The 22,797-nt window shown below is 43.4% G+C and overlaps 1 long non-coding RNA gene across 1 annotated transcript in view; it reads right to left on the bottom strand.

Moving 5' to 3' along the window:
* Positions 1–4,364: 4,364 nt before the first annotated feature.
* LOC111755054 (uncharacterized) overlaps positions 4,365–22,797 on the bottom strand; it is an 84,909-nt gene continuing 66,476 nt past the window's right edge. The window contains exons 2-5 of the long non-coding RNA XR_002789643.2: positions 20,800–20,932; positions 5,494–5,600; positions 5,144–5,290; positions 4,365–4,736 (exon numbers count right to left, since the gene is read on the bottom strand). This is a non-coding gene — a long non-coding RNA (uncharacterized LOC111755054). The remainder of the gene's footprint in view (positions 4,737–5,143; positions 5,291–5,493; positions 5,601–20,799; positions 20,933–22,797) is intronic.

The raw sequence follows: 22,797 nt of genomic DNA on the forward strand, positions 1-22,797 counted from the left end.
CCTTCCAAGCAGGCGGTTGTGAGTTCGATCCCCAGTACCGATAAAAAGGAAAAAGACAAAAAAAAAAAATCATTGCAGGGGTCTCTAATAACCACACACATGAAAATTTTTAAATATACCAATAAATCAGGCTGAGAGTGTTGATTGTTGGAAAGCAGGGGTGTGCAAATACCTGGCTTCAATTCCTACCACACCTCAAAAAATTAGTAAATCAAGTTCAGAGAAAGACTTACATTCATGTAACTTTTATTGTAGTATATTTTTAATTGTTCTATTTTATTATTGTTGTCGTTAATGTCTTACTGTACCTAACCTATAAACAACAGTTATGTATGTGTAGGAAAAATGTAGTATGTATAGAATTGGTTACAGCAATAGCTTCACATCCGCTAAGGACCATGGAGATGGCTCCTGTGGGTAGGAAGAGACCACCGTAATAACAGTTCTTCCAATACCTTGTGCAGCAAGCTAGGAAGGAACCAGTAACTATGGGAGGAGGTCAGAAGGCCCCAGGAGCAAGGTCTTCCAGAGACTGGCAGTGACAGACATTTGACAGGTCTGAACACACTCAAGGGTAGAGGGATATATTAGCCATAAGTACATAGAAAACTAAACAAAGAAACAACTAAAAAGACAGTTGCTATATAGAAAAAACAAAAACATATAAAAAGCTTTTAATATATTAGATTATTGTACTATAAATTATGAATCATACTTGACTTAAGCAAACTGTAACTGTATTGAGAATCTAGTGAAGCCAAAGATATACATGTGTGTTGTGGCAGAGTTGCAAGGAAGAAAATAAATTCTGTTATAAGAATTTACACAGAAATTTAAGAAGTAGAGATATAAATTATTGCTGAGACACCTGGATGTAAATAGCTAAAATAATGAAATAATAAAAAGTGACTACATCTAGGGATTGAGAGATAGAATGAATGGTGGAATAGGGGGCTCCACCTCTTCATAATAAACCTTGTAAAGTTATTTGTTCTTTATTGGAGAATATTTAGTATAATTCCTTATTTTGATAGATTAAATGACAAAATTCTACATAGATGCTGAGATGTCAAATTAAATACATTTTCTCATGAAATGCTTCATAAGAGTAGGCGAGTTCCCTCTTATCACGTTATGTACACCCATCAGGACCTAAAAAAGTGCACCTAAGTACAGAAACAGTAACAGGAGGTGTCCTGTTACACACAGAAACAGGACAAGGATGTCTACTGTCAACAGGTACCAAAAAATGCGATTAAAGAAGAAACAGAAATAGACATTTTAAAACCAAAAATATATACATCCATTGTCCTTGTATATAAACAGTGTAACTGCATACTTCAAAAATAGGCAAACGAGGGACCAGGGATATAGCTTAGGAGCATAAGCACCTGCCTGGCAAGTGCAAGAGCCTGAGTTCAAGCCTTGATATGAAAAACAAAAAAAAGGCAAAATTTTTTTAGTAAAGTTTAAATTTTTTTCTTGACATACGATATTTTTATATATTATGAGACACATAATATTAATCTGATACATGTGTAAAATGTCAAATGATCAATTCAGGGTATTAACATGTCCTTTTCCTCCATACAATGATACCATAGTAAATATTTTAGTTTTTTGGTTTTTTTTTTTTTTTTTTTTTTTTTTGTCTTTTTCCTTTTTATCGGTACTGGGGATCGAACTCACGACTGCCTGCTTGCAAGGCAGGCGCTTATGCCGCTGAGCTAAACCTCCAGTCCCTAGATATTTTTTTGATATTACTTTTTGGTAGATATTTAAGCCAGAGTTTTGCATATACTAGGCAAATACCCTATCACTGAACAGCACCCTAAGTCCCAATATTTTAGATTTCATGAGCTGCCTACAGCCTCTGTCACACATCCTTTTTAAAAATCCACCCATCCATCCATCCATGCATTCATTCATTCATTTTTGCAGTGCTGGGGATGGGACCCAGGACTCAGACTGCTACCACTGAGTAGCATTCTTAAATCTTAAATAATTCTTTTAAGATATAAACATCTTATTTTCATATTATGTATTTGCCATTTGTACTTCTTCATCCCAGAACTGTGTAATCATTTCAGATGCCCATTTTTAGACTGGGTTTTGAATTTAGGACATCTAATTTCTTTCAGGTCTTTATGTGTTCCAGATATTAGTCCTTTTTCTAATGAGTAACTGGTAAAATTTTTTCCCATTCTGTGGGTTATCTTTTCACTCTGTTGGTGATTTCTTTTACTGTGCAAAAATTTTAATATGATGAGGTCTGGAAAAAATGTTCAGTATCACTGATCATTCAAGTGATGCAAATTAAAACAACAGTGAGATTCTGTCTCATTCCAGAAGAAACAGCTATTATCAAAATACCAACCAATAACATATGCTGGTGGGGCTGTGGCAAAAGGAAACACTTCTCTACTGTTGGCAGACTGGTTCAACCACTGTGGAAATCAGTGTGAAGATTCCCTAAAAAACTTCATTCCTATTTGACCCAACTATTCCCCTTCCTTATTTTCCCAAAATAATTAAAAACATTATACCACAATGATATGTGCCCACCTATGTGTATAATGGCATAGTTTGCAATAGCTAAATCTTGGGAAGAACCCAAGTGCCTATCAACCAATGAATGGATAAAAAAGATGTAGGAATTTTTTTTACAAAATAATAATAATAATCATGGAGTATTACTCAGACATAAAGAAGGATAAACTTGAGATATTTATTGATAAGTGGATGAACCTCTAGACCATACTCTTCTTGGCAGTGCAAAAATGGGCCTCAGCTGGATTTGACACAGAGATCTATTTTGCAGCCCTACCCACATATCTGGGAAAAGAAACAAATGAAGCATTATAAACTAAAGCAAATTTTAATATATCCCATTTTTGTACATGGAAATCAAACACGATTCCTGTCTTTTTTCAAAATCTGGTTAGAAGATATAAAGAAAGAAAATATCCTATTTAAAATAGCAGCAAGAAAAAACATCCCTAAGAATAAACTTAATGAGAAAGTACAGGCTTTATAGTCTGGAATTGTAATGGTACTGAGGGACACGAAGGAAGGTTTGACAAGGTGAAAGCACTCCGTGTTCTCAGCTTTTCAGTGTCATAAAGCTGTCAAAGGCAGGGCATCCATAAATTCCATGGGCTTCCCATAAAGATACTGAGGGGTATTTTCAGGGGAACCAAACTAGCCAGTTCTAAATGTCTCATGGAAAAATTACCAAGAATAGCCAGGAAATTTCTGGAAAAATTAGAGTAACAAAAAAGATTAAAATTACCATGTCTAAAAATCCATCCTCAATAATCATAATAATCTAAATAGAAAGATCACTAAAGCCAACTGGAATATTCAGAAATATGTTTAAGTATATGAGAAAGTTTTCATATTAATTTATATGTAATTATATTTAATTTCATATTACTTTATTTGTAATTTATATGCAATTTATGTATAATTTATAAATGTTTCATATTAAGTTAATGACACTGGCTTAGGCGGATATCTATCTGAAGAAGTGATGAAAGCGATCACTAGTTTGTAAGTAGCTCCAAAATAGATTCTGATGCATAAAAGATTTAAATGAAATCATAAAGTTCCTAACAGTAATGTATTTATAACTTCATGTGAAATAAAAAACAAAACTTAGAGATATTTTTTAAAAAGCAATGAAATATAACCTATAAAAACTTTTAACAACCTCAACAAAATAACAGTAATAACACACTATTAATCCTTCATGTAAGTCCAAATATAAACAACTAGTTGGGAAGAATATCTATAACTCGTGATTGGCAAAGGCTCTTTGACATGAATGATAAAAGGGTGAAATCTATAACCTAATGGAAAGTGGACAAAGAATAGAAATAGTTTATGTAAAAATAAATCCAGATAGTTCCTGAATACATGAAAAGATGCCAACCTCAATAAAATTAAGATAAATGCAATTCTAGCTACAGAGAACCATCTTTCCTTCCAATGAGGATGGTAGATTTTTTCAAATTAATTAACTAACAGTACTGATGACATCCATACACTGCTAATAGGAGTGCAAACGGATGCATCTTCTATCCAGTAATATTTGACAAACTGTCAAAACTCCAAATTCACATACTCCTTGAGTCAATGATTTCAGTTCTAGACATCTATTCTGCTAGTTTGCTCACACATGTGAATAACTTTATTCAGAGGAGCAGTCATTAAATTTTGATGCATCCATACAATGGAACGCTATACACCATCTATTAAAGATTATGGAACTGAACCTGACCCAGTACTGTGCACCGGTAATCTCAGCTAGCCTAGGTGCTGAGGCAGAAGCATCACTGGAGTCTAAGAATTTGAGGCCAACCTGGGTAATACAGAGAGATTTTATTCTGAATAAAGAAAAAGAAAGAACAGGAAAAGCATAAGGCACCTATTTGTCCAGACTCAGAAAAAGCATCAAGACACAATGTCAAATAAAAAAGTACGTATACCTTGGTTATTTCATTTAATATTATGTCATGAACATTTTCTCATCTTCCGTTTCTGAATGTATCCTTCCAGGACAGGTTTCTAAGTTTTTACTGGTTCAGAGCTGGGATCAGGTTGACCTTGTCACTGCATTTTGCCTGAGGCAGATGGCACATCTTCAGGAAGAAATGATTTGTGTAACACAAATCATCAGCATCTTCTCCACCAAACTTACTAAAGAAAAGAGCCCTCTTTGAAAAGGATAATTCCTGGTAGGGAGAGAAAGGTAGAAGGGACCACATTTTTTGCTAGGAAGCCTCTGAAGTGGTGGAGAAGAAGGTAGACATCAGCAACCACTGAGGAAAGTGTACAGATCTCCCCAAACTTCCCCAGGACAAGGCGAGCACCCCAGCAGGCTTGGGTACCAGAGCCAAGGCCACTAGAGCGGGATGTAAGTTCTGCCTTCGGCCACCATCCCTTGTGCTGTCAGTGAAAGCTGTAGGAGTAGATGTAACCTTTGGGGAGCATCTGCTGTCTCAGACCTGTTCTAGGCTGCGGGAACTAGCAAAGGACAACAACAACAAAAGCGCTTCCCTTACTGGGATTTTCTGGTGGGATTCAACAGCAGTAATTACCAAGGTGTTGTAGACTTGGAGGATGGAGTAGCAAGACCCACCTGGCAGGGATGCTGGCAGCTGGAGCAGAGACCAGAAGCTTGAGCTTGTGTGCTTGTCCGAGGCGTGTGGTGGCTGTGGTGGACGTGGCTATGAGCTGGGGTGATGGCTTCTATTTCCAGATACTTGCTCTCCATCTTGAAAATTGACTGCAATGCGTATTTTCCCAAAAGGAGAGTTTGAAACAAATACTTATTGAAAATGGGATTTCAGGGAGCAGGGAAGAGAGAATACAAGAATGCTTAGTGTTGGCCACTACTAAAAACAATAGCACTAGATCCCACAGCAACCTTGAGGAGCTGATGAGTGCATGTCAGAGCCCAGCGCAGGAGGACAAAGGCTGGGCACTTACCCCAAACTCTTGTATGCCACTGCCCACGGGTGGCCCTAGAGGCTGAGCCAGGGTGAGTGGATTCTCCAGGATGCCTGGGTCCCAGTTGGGAAGCAGGAAGCCCAGAGCTGCAGAGAGAAACAGGTTAGGGGAACTTAGATCTTTTGGGGTGGAGCCTGGGCAGACCTGCTTGCTACACAAGTTGGGATGAGAGCATTGGAAATAGCACCCAGGAGTTCCCTACACCTTGGAAGGCAGCAGGGACAAAGGTCCTGTGAGAGGTGGAGCATCTTGCCACTTATTTCTCCCCAGTATCCAGGACTGGGGATGAAGTGCAGAGTTCTGTGCTCAGATTAGATGCAAGAAGAAATGATGTCCTTTCATTTCTCAAATAAAGTGAGGCTGAGCCAGCCCCAAACCTCTCTCTGTGAGTCAGCGCGCCATTCACAGACTGTAGGGGGGAGAACTGGGCCTCATCAGGAGGCGATCCCCACCTGGAAACCATATCATTGTCATTGTTTTGTTGGGTTGGGTTTTCTTCTCTTTTGTTTTGTTTCTGTTCAATCTGATGGCATGAGCAGCTATTTAAAAGATAGTAAGACGTATTATGGGAACCACTTTGGATTTACTATTGGCTTGTTTTGATGTCCTTTATTGCATTCATTGTTTTGTTTTTATTGTTTCTATTCTATTCTGTTCCGTTCAATTTTTACTATGTCCAGGGGTATCTGCAGCTACTTTTAAGACAACAAAAGGCATTATGGTAACTACTGTTGATTTCATACGGTTTTGAAGTTCTGTATCTCTTATACTGGTTTATTTTAATTGCTTTTATTCTATTTTATTTCCCTTGGGTTTATCCTATTTAAAGTAAAAAATGAAAAATGTTACAATCAAATAAAGTGAGGCTAAAATAGTCCCTGCCCCAGGGTTCCAACAAGGCACCCACCACACCAGGGTACATATTGTTTTCTGCTTGGATAAACCAAGTGGAAGATGTCAGCATCCCACAGGAAGATGTAGACAAAAATTTCAAATTGAGATAATGAATTTGATCTACTTAGCTTTGCCCCAGCTTTTGTTCTTTCAAGAACAGTGTTCTTCTACATTTCATAACACTTATATGTCTAACACAAGACTTAGGAAGAGTGCTCCAGTGCCTGGGATGCAGCTCTGTGGTGGAGCGCTTACCTAGCATGCAGTACTCATGGGGAATCTGATGTCCCAGTGTCTCCCATGTCCTAAGGATTTTAGGACTGTGATCAGTATTTTGTGTTATTTCACTTGATGGCACTGGTGATTCTGTGCCGCAAACATACTTTGACCTTGGTCTCTATCAGCGACAATAGGGTTCAGGCACGTTAGGGATCTAGGATCACACAACTGGCAGTACAGTGATCACAGAATGTAAACCCAGATCCATCTGATTCCAAAGCTCAAGTGTGCTTTCTCACCTCCCCACGTGCTCACTGTATTAGATTTCTAGGACTGATGCAATCAACTGGGCACTTTAGGAAGACAGAACTCCATCAACTCTTGATGCTGGAGGCCATAAGTCTCAGAGAAAGGTGTCCAGAGTTATGCCCCTCCAACACGTCTTCCTGACCCTAGGGATTTGTTAGAAACCTTAGCATTCACTGGCCTGAAATTGTAGCATTTATCACCTGCCTGCACCTTTACCCAACAGAGTCCCTTCATGTCTCTGTGTCCTTTCCTTTCCTTTCTATTGTAAGATTCCTAGTCCTATTGGGTTCAGGATCTATCCTATTCCAGTATGGCACCCTCTTGACTAATCACATCTGCACTGTCCCTAACTATCAGATCAGATCACACACTGGTGGGGGGATAGGATTTAAACATAGCTTTTAGGAAGACAAGTTTCAGCCCTCAGCACCTGCTTAGTACACATTTGATGTGTATATTTGATGACAGATAGTTAAAGGAATAAGGAGCAGATGGGTTCAACTAGAAATGGAAGGTACCACCAATGAACAAGCCCTCCCACCAGTACAGATCTCTACTATTACCCTGTGGACTGTGAAATAGTATTATCCCATTTCACAGGTGAGGAGACTGAGGTACATAAAGATTATGTGACAAACCTGGTTAGTTAAGTGATGAATCCAGGGCTCCAGCTAACCCAGAACTTTGGCACCTAATGGTGTTTTTGTTCTTGTAAAAACAAAAAACCTATGTTTTTCATTATACTTATAATATCTGAACATATGTTCACCATACATTTTTTTTTTTTTTTTTTTTTTTTTTTTTGCAGATAACACAAAATCACATCAGCAAAAGTTTACAGTGTCCTTTCACCAGTCCAGTCTTTTGGGGGCCCAATCCCCTCCCCAGAGGTAATCTTGCACAGATTCAGTTCTCCTTGTCCCCATGTTTATTGCCCAATATGTACACGCATGTCTATTTTAAGGCTTGTTTTTTATTTACATAAAGGGGTGATCCTCTTCATGCTATTCTGGTCCTGATATTTTCCGCTTAACCACTCCTTGGAGATGTTTTCCCTGTGTCAGCAAAGCTGACATCCTGGATGTACCAGCTTCGTCTCTGTAGGTCAGGCATTCGTGCTGGTCAGCACCCATGCGCAAACCCAGCTTGCCATGCATTTTGTTTTCTTTTCCTTTTTTCTATTCTATTCTTTTTCCTCCCATCCTCTCTTCTTTCCTCCCTTCCTTCCCTCTTCCTCATTCCCTGTCTTCCTTCTTTCCATCTTTCTGGGGATGCAACTCAGGTCCTTGCACCTGCTGTTCCCCCGCTGTATCGTGGTGGATTGCACTGCACTGAGCCCGGGGCTACTTTAATCTCTCTCGGTGTGTCAATGTGTACACGCTGGCCTCATTCACCTGAGTTGCTGGGTAAGCTTTGGAGCCTGGAGGTGCAGCTTCCCTATGACAACCTGCTATGAGTATGCAGTTAGGTTTCCCCACCTTCCACTATTCCAAACAGGGTGGCCCCCAAAACCCTGTAATGGTCACTCTGTGCACTTGTGTTAGGGTATGATTGCTCTCACCACAGCCATCTTCCGTTGGAAAGAGAAGCCTGTTGTCTTTTCCTGCCTAGAGCAAGACTCCTTGAAGGAGAATACATCAATCACTACAGGTCCAGGGCCTGGGACAGTGGCTGCCCTTTGGGTCACAAGAGAGATGGTGGATCAGCCCCTCTGCCTGGTCCTCGCCTGCAGAGAATCTGATTCAGCTGGACCAGGATGTGCCCCAAGCATTAGGACTTTTTTTTCCCTAAACTTCCACAAATCAGTCAATTGTACACTCAATGCCAAGACCTCTAAGACTTTTATTAAGTACTTACCAAAATATTTGAAACTCGAAGAGGAAGAAATGTCAATAAAAGAAAAGCAAAAGGGCAAGGGAAAGATAAATGGGGCTGGGAGTAAAGACAGGGCTTAGGTAGACCCTCAGAGCCTCTTCCACACACAGCCGCTACCAATCAGGGCTCAGCTGGAAGGCAGTAGTGCTGGTCCTTTGAGGATAAGGACCTGAATCAACTGGAGTCCGTAGGAAGCTGAAGGGCAGGGCCTTAACACCATGCATTAGGTAGAACCTTAAGAATGCAGGGAACCCCAGGGGAGCAGGTGGGCTTTAGTCAGTAAGAATGTATCAATGGCGGCACCTCAGCTGCAACAAATGTATCGCACCAAGGCCACCTTAATAATGGGCTGCAGAGGAGAGGAAGTACAGAACTCTGCTCCATTTTTCTGTAAAAGTAAGCCTGCATCAAAAATTCAAAATCCATTCCTTAAAAAAAGACCCCCGCATACAAGCCTTCGTGCCTCCCCCAAAATGTTGGGATTGAGAAATGACAGGATGACCAAATCCCAGGAAACATAAATAAACCATTGAATAAAAGCGCATTCATCCCAACAGCAGCCTCAGTGCACGCTGAGGCTAAGTGCACAAGCTCCTGCCCCTGTGTCACACAGCCCGGGCTCGCTGCTGCGCACACAGCTCTACAGGCCCCTTTGCTGTCCCTCCCCCAAATTCTGCAAGACCCTGCAAGGGTTAAAGACCTCCAAGATGTGTCCCGTGAACCCTGTTCATTACCTTTTCCCTCACATTTCCGGGCCCAGTACTTCTTTTTCAACTGAGGTTAATCTGATTAGGGGTGAGGTGCTAATAACTTAAATGAATGCCATTAAACAGCACCCGATAAAATCTGCATGTCAACCTGGACTCCCCAAAGGGCAGCGGCTGGAATGTCAGGCATGTGGGTCGGCTGGAGGAGCCAGGCCGGGGGAGGGGCCCTTCCCCGTCTGTATCCTAATCCCTTTGATTGCATTGTATCTGAGTTCGCAATGCAACCTTATGGGGACTTGTGTGGCTGATCAGGCTGAGTACTTTATAGACATCACCTCCTTCTACTTTTGCAGCACCCAAAAAGCAATTCTTGTCTCCGTTTCTCAAGGAGGTCCTTCTTAAGATTGGGTGTGCTAAGAAATGTGCTCAGGGGTGACATTCAAACTTAGTTTGAATCCCGCTTTAATCCCTTTCTAATCTATTTCTCTCTATTATTTATCTTAAAATAGATCCTAAAGTTGTGGCAAAGTTTAAAATAGGTAGAGCGTTTGGCACTTAATAAGCGCTGGGCACATCGTCATTACAGTCAAGAACCGCTTGGGAACAGGGACAGGTTCTGAGAAATGCTTGGGCCAGGAGAACACTGCAGAGTGCACCTCACAGACCCTGAGCCTGCAGGCTACTTACTCAGCTTGGTCCCTTGATGCAATAAGCAAGAGACATCTGAAGCTGTGGCTGGAGTCACCATACCGGCTGTTTATAGGACACTTTTATAATAGGACTCTACTCCAAAATAGCAGGTAAAAGCGTGTGGTGGTAAATACACAAACCACGGACATGGTCAGCCATTATCATTACCAAGCATTGCATCCCATGCATAACTGTGTCTGCTGTATTCTCACAGCACTCCTGGGCAATCGGAGGGTTCATGCCAACAGTGGCCTCGTACACGTGGTAGTGTGTCCACTGTGCTATCACCTAGGCAATAGGAATGTTTCAGTTCCATTATAATTTATCCAACCACTGCCATATATGTGATCTTTCACTGTCTGAACATCATTCTGGGCACATGGCCATACTGTTATTAATTATTTTACCAAGGGTTGAGATGGTCCAAAAGTATCTCACAATTTTAATAGTTCTCACTAGACAGCATGATGGTTCTTTCACAGTGTGGTTCTTTCATTCCTTCATTCATTCATCCTTTCTTTCTTTTTGTCTTTTTGAGACAGAGTTTCACTAATCAGTTCAAGCTGGCCTCAGGCTCGCATCAATCCTCCTGTCTCAGCCTCCGAGTGCTGGCATTACAGGCATGCACCCCCACACCTGGCTTATTTTCTACAGACTGCTTTTCATATGTCAGCTTACTCATCATTACTTAGAGACAGTTTCACATAATAAACCTAAAATTAAATGATCATCTTAACCCTCCCTTTTCACTCTTTAGTAACTTTCCTTTGCTCCCACAAAGATGCCCCAAGTTGCTACTGAATCTACCCAGGCCTGTGCGTATAGGCCCGGTCCATCTCCCAGCCCATTCTACACCAGGCCCTGGCCCAGCTCAGAGTCTCACCCACACCGGACTTCCAACTTCAGGAGCAAGTCCTGCTTCTTTCCAGGAGGCTTCCTCCGAGCTCCACTACCCCACCCCACCCAGGACCTTGCCCAGTCCCCACCAGCAGCCCTGAGGACTTACACCCACCACTCCTACCTACACACCCAGTCAGGTTTCCGTGGGAACACTGTATCAACTGAAAACTATATGCATCTCTGATAACGCAGATCCTTTTCCAAGTAAAAGATTAAACGAGACAGACAGAGGAGCATCTGAAAGGGTGCTCAAGGCATGCCGGGGCTGCCTGGTAGCCCCCACTTGTAACTCAGAGGACCCTTCCTCAGGCTTAGCAATTGCTTCTTTGAGGTTCTGGTCATCACCAGATGCTCACCCCTCAGTTATAAGTTTTCCTAAGGAGTCCCTACCACAAGTTTTACCCTGTCATGTTGGCTCTAGATTGGCTAAATAGCCTTCCCTGCCTACCACAGAAGCCTGCTGGTTGGACCCCTCATTCTCTGAAACCAAATAAAGATTCAATAGGTGGAAAAGAGAGAGGGTGGAGTAGGAACAAAGGCACTGCATCTCCACAAAGCTGTTCCCTTCCCTCATCCTACTCCCCCAGGCTCAAATCACACACTGTTGGATTCAGTGTTCATACATTGTACTAGAATCTTTTTTCCTGGTGGACCAAAAACATCCTAAGAACAAAGACAGTGCCTGGTTCCATTAATTATTGAATTGTCAATGTCTAGCTGAACTCCTGATGGGTAGTAGATCCCCTAAGAGAGTGGTGGCAAACCCTTGGCACACATGTAAGCAAGAACCCGGCTCATCCCTGCCAGTCCTAAAGAGTTCCTTAGTTTCTGATCCACTGTGCAGTAACAGCTGCCTCACATGAAGCTAGGGCCCAGGAATCCCCAACTCCACCATTAATCTCCCAGGCACCACTTGAATGTGGCAGATTAATTCCCCCGGGAGGCACACAATATTCAGAAGTCTCCAGCATACTACAGCAGGAAGAGCCCAACCAGTGAGCCCCCAAAACTGGATTTTCCATGAACACCAACCATGAGAACACTGGGCTCACAAGAAACTAGCAATGATTTGCCAATTATGCCAGTTCACACACCAGGACTTAAGGAGGAGGCACAACCCCCAGGACACAGGGCAGAAAGATGCCAAGGACCCAGGACACCACTCTTCATACAAACCACTCAGGCTTCGGCTAGACAGACACACAGCAAGTTCACAGGAAGAGCTGGGAGTCTTTTCCCCTTCCCTTCCTCCAAAAGAGTTAAGAAACAAATACTCTAGAAAATAAAAGTGTTCATCTTGCCTTTGAGCAGATTTGCTGACAAACCACAATTCTCCACCCCATACACTTTCTCACATGTTATATATATTCACATATATCACATATATGAATATGTATTTTATATATTCCCATGTTTTATAAAACTCTCATTAAATTGTCTAAACTGAACTTGAAGTTGGGATTCTCCTGCCTCAGCCTCCCTACTAGCTGAAATTACAGGCATGTACCACCACACCTGGCCCCATACACTTTCTAAAATAAAAAGATTTGACTCCAGTCAGGTCTCAGAATGCCAGTCCCCAGTCACAGCTAGCCACCTCTGAGGCTCCACTCCTGTGAAACAACTTTATCAAGAGACAGAGCTGCTTTTCCAGGCACTCGGGAGCCACTGCTGGGTGTGCAGTGGTTCCCCGGCTTCTGCGCTCAGCAAACTTGGTTTACTGAAGATGTGAGGTGAGCGTCTGAAAAACTGACCCAGGGCAGAGGTGCTAGCCTGAACTCTGTTGGAGAGGAAGGCAGGTGGCTTTCGTGCCTTTCACTTGACCCTCGCTTCTCTCTAGCAAGATGTCCCCATGACACAAAGCAAGTGACTGCTGCCCAGCCTATAGCTGAGCTTGTTTTCATCTGGATTCGATCTTGCTGTTGTTCAGTAAATGTTTTGTAGATATTGATGCTTGTTGCCCAAATGAATTGGTAGCACATATTATAATATCAATTGCTTAGGAAATGTGTTGGAAACTTGACGTTTGATTGCTTTAAGTACCATATATTGAAGATGTATCGCTTTCCAGACACATCACATTCATTAACTTTAATACTCAGCATCAGGCAAAGAATGTATTTAAAGAAGAAATCCTTTATTGTGGGGTGGCAGTGCACACCTGTAATCCCAAATTTGAGCCCAGTGACTTAATGAGAACCTGTCTCAAAAGAAAAAAATATACATAAAAAGATTTGAGATGTAACTCAGTGGGATTTTGTCCAGGGTATCACAGAAATGAAGGGATAGCATGAGAGAATTCATTTACACAAATGCACATCTTTTTTTTTTTTTTTTAGGTAACAGAGACTGGATCTGAACTCAGTTCTGTTTGATGCTGAAGACTCTTCCACTAATAGGCTACCTTTGAACTTCGTAGACTATCCTGGTCCCTGTAAACATGAATCACCTTATCCTTGCTACCAGGGGAGGGAAATGCAATTGACATGTTCTTTATTCCCGTTTACATTGTTCCATAGTCTGGGGCAGTAGGTGAGGAGCCAGGATTTGCAAGAATGTAGAACATTTGGTGAAGGTGGGGGTGGACAGGAAGCAGGCACAGGCCTTCTGCGTCTTTCAGTCTTTCAGCAGGGAGGTGCATTTAGGGTGGAGGTAGCCATGGAGTTTAAAGGAAACAGGCCAAGATAAAAGAGATTTCTCATCCCCTTGCAAACCCTGTTCCTGAGCACTCCCTAACCCAAAGAACAGAGACCCATCCTTCATGTGACATTGTTTAGACAATGCCTCAACTCACCAGTGCAAGTGGCTCAGGGCTGCGTCTAGCATAAGAATTTTCCCACCTCTTGAGCCCCTTAAATCACTGCAGAGGAACCACACTGGCGACTGGCGTGAGTGCATGCAGGGCAGGAGATGCTGAGAGGGAGGGAGAGGAAGGAGGGTGTAAGATTCCACCGAGCACTGTGGACCCCACACAAGGTTATCCATCAAGCCCCGTCCCTTCTGACTCTGCCTTGTTTACAGAACCCTCACCCGAGTGTGTGCTGCCTTGTCTTAAGCAGCCTTCTTCCTTGAGAAGAAGCACAGCTTTTGCTTTAGCAGAATGCAAAGCAGGCAATATGCACCCAAAAGTTGGCCCAGGAGAGATGGGGCTGTTTCCCATGGGAATCCAACACCCAGGAAGTCTGGGTGTTTTCTCTGAAGTCATTCAAGGGCACCCTTCCCCTGTGTGCAGTTTATCCCACATAAATAAGTATGGCATGGGGGAAATAGATACAAGTGTTGAGCAACTTCCAGCCACCAATTCAAAACGCAAAAGCGTAATGACCAAGGTTTATGGGAAGCACCGATTCCAGGTGCCTTTGAATGAGCTGTGTAACCAGTGAAGCCTAGGAGCTGGGCTGGGAATTGTAGAAAATAACCTTCTCTCATTCTATGATCTCATTCCTGAGTAAGGGCAGAGGAGTGGACAGGGGACCACACTGCTTTGGGTAGCAATTAAGCTTGAGCACATCTGTGCCTCACAGTCTCCTTTTGTGACTCCTGTTCACCCCAAGGGCCATGGCACAGGTCCTCCAACTGATCAAGGCCAAGTCACCATCTCACTGGATCTGAGGGTAAATGCAGGTCCTATTCCTGTCCACCCTCCACACCACTGTAGTCACCATCACGTCCAACCTCACACAAAATAAATGTGTGTTCAGAAATACATGGGCATATTCATACGGCCACAGAGAAATGACCCTGAAAAGCAAGAGCTCTTCAATATCCCAAAGGCTTTAAGATTCTTGTTTCCTGTGACCGGCTATGAAATGCACCTCTCCTGACCATTATAAGTCAATGTTTTGGAAACTGGATCATTCGGCATAGTATGCATAAAGAGACTGCAGTGCAAACCCTTTTGTACAGACAGTACAAGATGTCTCCCTGATACATCTTGACTGGAATTGTGGGCTCGGACGCCTGGAGGTTCCTCAGCTCTCCCCCTGTTGCTGCGGGCCAGGCCAGGGCAGCAACTGCAGTGGGCAGGAAGCCGTCTAGACTCCAGGTTCAATCAAGCATCCCTCATGGGTTTACTTTCTGCAAGAGTTTGAGTTGGCAGAACCAAAAAGTATTGCCCCCAGCATGTTCTCCATTGATTTTCATACCTTTCTGGATTTCAGGGATAATATAATTCATGGATGTCTGATTCACTGAAAAGAGCTCTGCAAGGCCTGCTTTGTAGGGGCTGTTTGTTAACTAAGATACTTTTCTTTCCTGCTCTTATGAGCTCACCCACTCAACTCTAACTGGAAGCTAGTGAGGCGCAATCCACATGAAAGCAGGGATGTGAGCCCAGTTACCATGTAGCTCCCCAAATAGCCTGTGACTACTCTCTCTGTTTCCCAGATGAGAAAACAGAGGCTCAGACAGGAACAGGCATCTGCCTTACAGTTGGAAAGTGAGAGAACACAACTGTGGAATAAGGTGGGCCTGACTTAGGAGCCTGCCTTTCCCCTCTCCACCCCCAAACCGTGGGCTGCACAGCCCCAAGGATGCCACTTAATTGTTGATGCTTCCCTTTGATTCTTTCCTGTGTTTCTTCACTTGAAAGCCCTACAGTTGCTGGACCCTTGAAAGCTCAGCTCACAGTGCCCCAAAATATCAGTTCTGGCTTATCCTACAACACTGGCATGGAAGGCTTGCTGCATTCTGAGCCTCTTGTCCCCATGATTGGGGTGTACATGGTGGAGTTGAAAGATACACTGTGTACAACTCCGCCATGGGCATTCAGTGGAGCCGCAGGGATCTGCCACCCTGAAGCCACATCCCTCCAGACTTTGGGTTGCCTGGGCTCCGAGACGCCCTCTCACTCTGACAGGCTGAAACACAAGGTGATTTAGATATCTTTGGCCACAGCTGATACATGAGAAAACAGAACCACAGGACAGCAAGTACAATTACAACATTTCTATTAGAAAGACAGAAAGGCCTCCTGATAAGTTACTAAATTTGGCGGTAATCAAGGACTTACAGAAATCCTTTGCAGGGAAGACACACTCCTCACCCTAGTTTGGAAGAGTCTCTCTGCAAAGACAAGCTAAGATCTTCTCCTGTAGGAAGACTATGAATATGTGTTTCACAAAGCAAGGCAGGGTAAGGTGCAGTTCTAGCTGAACAGATAAACCCGACCTATCCCCTTGGGGACTGCCAGGATCACAGACGGGGAAAGCATTTGCTGGCCTTTGGTGCCAAGGTAGGACAAAATTCTAAGATGGTTTAAGAGTATCAGGTCAAGGCTACTGCTGCTTAACACGACCAAAAAAGTGTCATCAATATTCATGCATTATGCAGTTTTCTGTTCAATCTTTGCTCTACCTTACGGGAGGCAGTTCAAGAAGGAAATTAAGGTTCAAAATCAGGTGGTATGAATGGCCTCTGCTTCTGCTGTATGGCCTCCTCTTCTAGCTCCACATGAAAGTCAGTGACCTCTTTGCTGTACGTTTTCCCATAAGGACAACTCCTTCCAGTGTGCATAAGTGCACTCAACCAAGAAGTAGTCACAAAATAGGGTCAAACAGAAGAAATAGCAAACCTGAGCACTTTTCCATGCCAAATCCAATGTAAGATGGGACAAGTTCAGGGACAGATTAACATAGTGTCATTTCTCTGTTCTTGATGTTATCACTTCACCTTTACCATGGATGACAACATCTTTATAAATTTTTTTCTGTACCAGAAATTGAACTCAGGACCTTGTGCTTGCCAGGCAGGTGGTGTGCGGCTGAGCTTCATTCCCTGTCTCTGACCAGCTCTTTAACCTCATCTCATGCTTCTTCTCTCTGAACTCTGAGTGTTTGAAACTCACAGAACTTTCAAGTCAGTGACCCCAACCAGGCTGATTCCTGCCTCAGGGTCTTGGTACATGTAATTTTGTCACATATGCACCATCTTCATAATTCCTGTGGGAGCTCAAATATCACAGTCTCAGGAAGGACTGCTATGCCTGAGCTCCTCAACAGAGCGCCTCTCGGTCACAGTCCTTTGCTACAGCGTGTATCACTACCTATGGATTTCTTCCTCTTGCTGGCTTTTTGTTTTTTGCTTGTTCATCATTGTCTCCCATTCCCTCGCCCCAGCAAACAAAGTCTCAAGAGTACAAACTCCAAGGAAGTAGTATTGGACAACAGCAGAGGCCTCATCTATCTCGCTTACCATACAAGGCTCTTGACCTACATTTAACACCCAGTAAGCTCTCAGTATGTTTCTAACAAAACCGTTCATTATTGGCCAAAGTGTTTACTACGTTGTATTCATCTGTGCTCTGTATATCATGCAATTTCAATGAGCTATGGATGAAAAGAGAAAGCATTTCTTTATGCAACTATGATCTCAAACTGCCCTCAACGACAAAACCTCAGCAGCAGTTAATGGGTTCACATGCAGTGTAGACCGTAGGCCAGAATAGTCCCTGTGCCTTTGGCTTCCTTTCTTTTTCCCTTTGATTGATTGGCATCAAGTCTGGGCTTACCTGAAACTTCATGTCCCTGACAAAGGCTGACTATGGAAAAAGAATTGATAGTTTGTGGGCAGAGCACAGCAGTCCACTTGTGGGTAACCTTGAAGTGAAAACTCCTGGCAGGTTACAGAGGGCAAGGGTGCCCAAATAGCCCTGACCTACAAAGCTTGACCTACAAGAGTCAGAGCCATTTGCTGTTTCCTCTATCCCCAGACCTTTTCTTCATGGCTGACACTTTTTCGTGGGTTACTTCATCACCCTTTCCCCCCCAGCACTGGGGACTGGGCCCAATACCTTTGCACTGTATAAAATACCCTGTGCGCTCTCTCTCTCTTTCTCTTTTTTTCTCTCTTCTTCTCTCCTCTCCATCTCTCCCTCTCCCCCTCTCTCCCTCTCCCTCTCCCTCTCTTTTTCTCTCTATCTCTTCCTTTTTTTTTTTTTTTTTTGTACCAGAGATCAAATTCACGACCTCGTGCTTGCCAAGCAGGAGCTTATGCCATTGAGCTAAATCCCCAGCCCCCTCTTCTTTTTTAAGACATGGTCTCACTAAGTTGCTGTATTATCCAGGCTGAACTCAAACTTGTGTTCCTCCTGCTTAGCCTTCCAGATGTGTGCCATTATACCAGCTAGCACTATAGTTTATCACTGTTGGCCTCTGAAGTTGCATAATCACAAGCGGCCTAACATTAGGATTCTTAGCATACATTTCACCATTTCTTCTTTGTCAGTCTGGCTCAGGGCTATAGAGTTTTACTCAGAAAAACACAAGCTTAAGTACCCTGTGGTTCAGGACTTTGTTCTGTGTCTTTTGGAGTGCTGACTCAGCATTCTGAATGCGAGTTCCTAGACTATAAACTAAAGCCCATCATGATGGTGCCCACCAGAAAGAGCCACTGGGAGACCAGGGGAGATGATGTCTGTGAAAGCCACCACTTCCCTGCAAGACCATAGAAATCTTACTCCAGCTGAAATAATGCAGGCTCCCAGTCCTGCACTGCCAGTCCCCAGGGTTCCTCCCAAAGGCCTCACCTTCATGGGTTCTGAGGCTGTTTCTTCTTATTAGCATTAGTTTATTTTGGCCACTGGGTCCCATATGGCATGGCAGGTCCTCTGTCACATGGCATTCCAATGAAGGCCAAAATACTTTCTCTTTTGGGAAAATACTTTGTAAAGACACCTTAAAATCTCAAGGTTAGCCAGTGGCCTTGTCTGTTCTTAGCAGCCCAGCTCAAGCCAGCAGCATTCAGCATTCAGCAAGGGGGCCTTTCTGACCAGGGTGAGAGGCTAAGGCCACATGGTGAGGAGCACAGCCTTCTCTCTGCTGCTTAAGACTTCAATCTGAATCAAACTGTCCTGTCTCCTTGCTGGTGGGTTTTCCAAGGGATCAACTACTTTGTAAGAACTCCATGGGGCAGAGTGGTGGCATTGTCTGCAGAGAACTTTAACATCAGCAGAACTGAAGTCCACCAGGCCCATCTTTTCTTATTATCATGCACCCATAGCTCTAAACAGATCAGTTACAAGATGGGCGCCTCCCAAGATCAAACCTTACAGCAGTCTAAGTCTGAAATAGCTAATGTGATTACTATTTATTTACTTCAATTATGTTTGCCTCTATGAATTTTAATTATAGCTTTAATTATCTTTTCATTACTTGTCTTTAATAAGCATTGTACATCATATGACAGTTAATTTGAAAAACTTCCACGTAAATGGGGCATCTCACAACTGCCTGCCCAATCCTCAGATATAGCTAAAGGCTGTCATGTCCAAAGCCCGTTCCCAGTGGAAGAATAGTTTGAAATACTTAGAGCTTTCTTCCCAGCACAGTTCTGTCCTCACCCCTGTGCTAGCACAATTCCTGCATTTAAATGGTTGCCTTGAAATAAATGATTGTAAATGCAGAGAAACAAAATTCAAGTGACTTCCGTCTTGTCTGCTGTGAGGATGAGCGTTTTATCTGCCTTTAAAATCTAAGACAATGAAGTAGAGTGAGAGCCTCAAGGTACCATGTTTGGCTTGGCAATAGTCCACTTGGTTTCCAGTGTGAAGTCTTCTACTAACTTTGGATAATGTATTTAATATGGTTGTTTATCCTTTCTAAATTGTCTTAAAATTACTGAATCAAGAAAATAATGATGATTACATGACTATGATGGGAAGTGATCTTGAGATATAGAAGGGGCTGTAAAAATATTAATGACTCCAGGTACCAAATACACTAGGTGTGCAAGAGACTGTGTTGCATGTATTACTTAATCAAAACACCGTGGGCTGGGTTGGAATTCAGTGGCAAAGCGCTCGCCCAGCATGTGTAAGGCCCTAGGTTCTACCCCCTGCACTGGCAAAAATAAAACAAGACACAGTGAACTCCAATGATGGGCATACTTCATTCACTCAAGATGTGTGCCTTGCTGGTTTAATGTTGCTACCTTTCCAGGACCATTTCAGATCCAGCCCCCTGAGGGAGCAAGGGGACAATGGAGACGGTGTAGGAGAGCTTGCTCATTAACATTCCTTCCCTCCCAAGATCCCTCCGGAGCACCTGTAGGGTACCTTGGCTGCTTCTGACTCTGTAGAGAGTTATAGGGCTAAGAAAACTTCAATTTCCTTGTTTATTCTCAAACTGAAAAATAGCAACCGATGAAGATTAAATACCTTGGTCCTTAACTGCCTGCAATCATGGTATCACTCCCAAACATACCTATTAAAAAGGGGCAGTTTATAGGGAGGAAATGCATACTTATACTGCAGTAGTTGATAAACAGAAAAGTCCATTTATGTTATTATATATTTAGAAGATGAGTCCTAACCTGCTGTAATTGTAGAGTAACTCCTTCAGCACAGAGGGGAATCATGCTCCAACACCGTCCCAGCACTTTGAGGGCCTCCTGATGTCTCCAGGACATGTTGTAAAGTGTACTTTCCTGATTTATTTAATAAAAGCAATTCTTGCTCATTATTTCTCTTATTATCATTGGCAATAATGCTAACAGGGTGTTCGAACATGTTACTTGAGCTCTAGCATAGCTTGGAGAGGGAGCTTCTGTCCTGCTCATTACTCATCTAATAGTAGAGACCCAGGAACCAACAGGTCTGAGCATGGGCAGGGGAGGAAACCCATGCTCAGGGCTAGAAGGGCTAGAAGGGGGTGGTCAGTGCCATAAGGATGCTCTGGTGGTGGGGATATCATACCTCAGCAGAGTGATTCTGTGGGTCGCTCCCAAGTGTCTGTCCTGTGTCCAACATCGTGATACATGACTTGTCAGAAAGTGAATGGCTCCACATCACTTTTGTTCCCACCATGGTGCATTACCCCATCTGGAATCTGAAAGTAGCAGGGCCGACCAACCATGAGTGGGAACCTCTGAAACCAAAGTAAACCTCTTCTTTTCACAAGTTGAATATTTCAGGTATTTATCACAGTGACAGAGTGCTGAGTAACACTCAGTGTGGCTCCAAATGCCATTCTGTTGTTACATTTCCCTTCGTGGGAAGAAGAATGATATGGGCTTCCTGCTCAGCGTCTGCTCCCCATCCTCATCTGCTTCACCACCTGCAGCTTTTATCTCAGTGCTGTAGCTTCCGGTGTCCAAATCCTCGTCCTGAGTTCATCCTTGCTTGATGAATATCTTTTTCAGATCTCAAGGGATCCTAATTCTTCAGCCTTACCTGGGTAGTCCTAACATTCTGGGCACATGAGAAGTAAGCCATGCATATGTAGATTTCTACATAATTTTCTGATTTTAAAACCCAAAACTGTTATGAAGAAATAGCCAAGGCTTGTGATCTCTGAAACTTATGCAAGAATGAAAAGCAACATTGGGTACAGAGCCTCACAGGAAGCCCACTTAAATGAAGGGCCTACAGGTTAAGCTTCACAGCTCCAGAGCAGGAGGCCGTGGAGCTGAGAATCCACCTCTTTGGCTGTGTAGGCAGACTGTAGTCTGGCTAGTGATACACCTTGCAGGCTGACTTACTTTCCAGTAACACACTCAAGGAAGGAGAATTGTTCCCATTTGAAAAATTCAAGAAATTCAACATGGTTGCGTCAAGAAGAAGCCACATTGGGTTAACTCAAAGAAAATCATCTAAAAACACAGGCAGTTGGTAGAAAGTAAGAGACATACATCTGGATGCCAAAATTAATCTGCAGTAAGAGACTTGCAGATCAAACACACATAGGCTTGAGATTTTATGAAATCCTGGTACCAAAAGAAAAAAAGACTTCATAAAGTGATAAAGTATTTCACAACGCTGCCTGTAGGAATGCTGCCTGTGCATGGAGTAGGAACTTCCATTCCGGGATTTTCCCAAATAAGCGATGAACTGCAACAGTGCAGCAAACCCAAGCCACACAGGATAAATCTGGGATCTAAGGCCCCTCGCCTCTTTGCCTTCCTCCAAACAGAGGACACCGCAACCTGGCAGCAAATCTTGATGGGTGCACACACAGGGGAGGATGACCAGGAAGCTACACCTCCCTGTGGGCTGCCAGAGTTTTGTTTTGTTTTGTTTGTTTTTTCCCTTTTTCATTTTGTCATACAACATAGTGAGCAACTGTAACCTATAGTAACAAGGTTAGGGACTGCAGTGGTGGCTGTGGAGGCAGTGAGGAAACAGCACAACACCCCCAATTACCCAGCCACTGCGCCCTGCTCCCAGCAGTGCCTGACTTAAGGAGCCTTAACCCACAGTGTGGCAGTGAGTGGGAAGTCAACACTCCCCTAGTCCTGCTCCCAAAGGCATGAGACAGGTGAGAGCAGGGACGGTGAAGCAGCCACAGTACTCCCCCTGCCTGCTCCCAGAAAAATGAAGAGGAGAGAGACGCAGTGGAGTAGAATAGAGGAGGCTGTGCAGGGGCTGAGTGGGGCTGACTACAAGGGCTGGCAGGGGCCTCAGGCTATCTCTGAAGTCACTGCAGCAACTGGGAGAGATGTAGAGAGACACGGGACCACGAGCCACGGAGGCCACTGAGGCACATACAGAAAATTGCTGACTAAAGACTGGCAGCAGCCCCACACCCAGAGGCCAAGTTCAACTGTCCACCCGGCCCTAATGGTGGGGTAACCCAGCACTAATGTGGGCTCTGACCTGGATACTTCTGAAGACACCAGAGGAACTTTGTTGTTTGTTTGTTTGGGTTGTTCAGGTTTTTACTTTTCTTATTTATTTTGTTTGGTTTCTTTCTCT

The sequence above is a fragment of the Cavia porcellus genome, unplaced genomic scaffold (assembly GCF_034190915.1).
Source record: "Cavia porcellus strain 051 isolate PalLab524CR breed Dunkin Hartley unplaced genomic scaffold, mCavPor4.1 scaffold_27, whole genome shotgun sequence".
NCBI classification, from domain to species: Eukaryota; Metazoa; Chordata; class Mammalia; order Rodentia; family Caviidae; genus Cavia; species Cavia porcellus.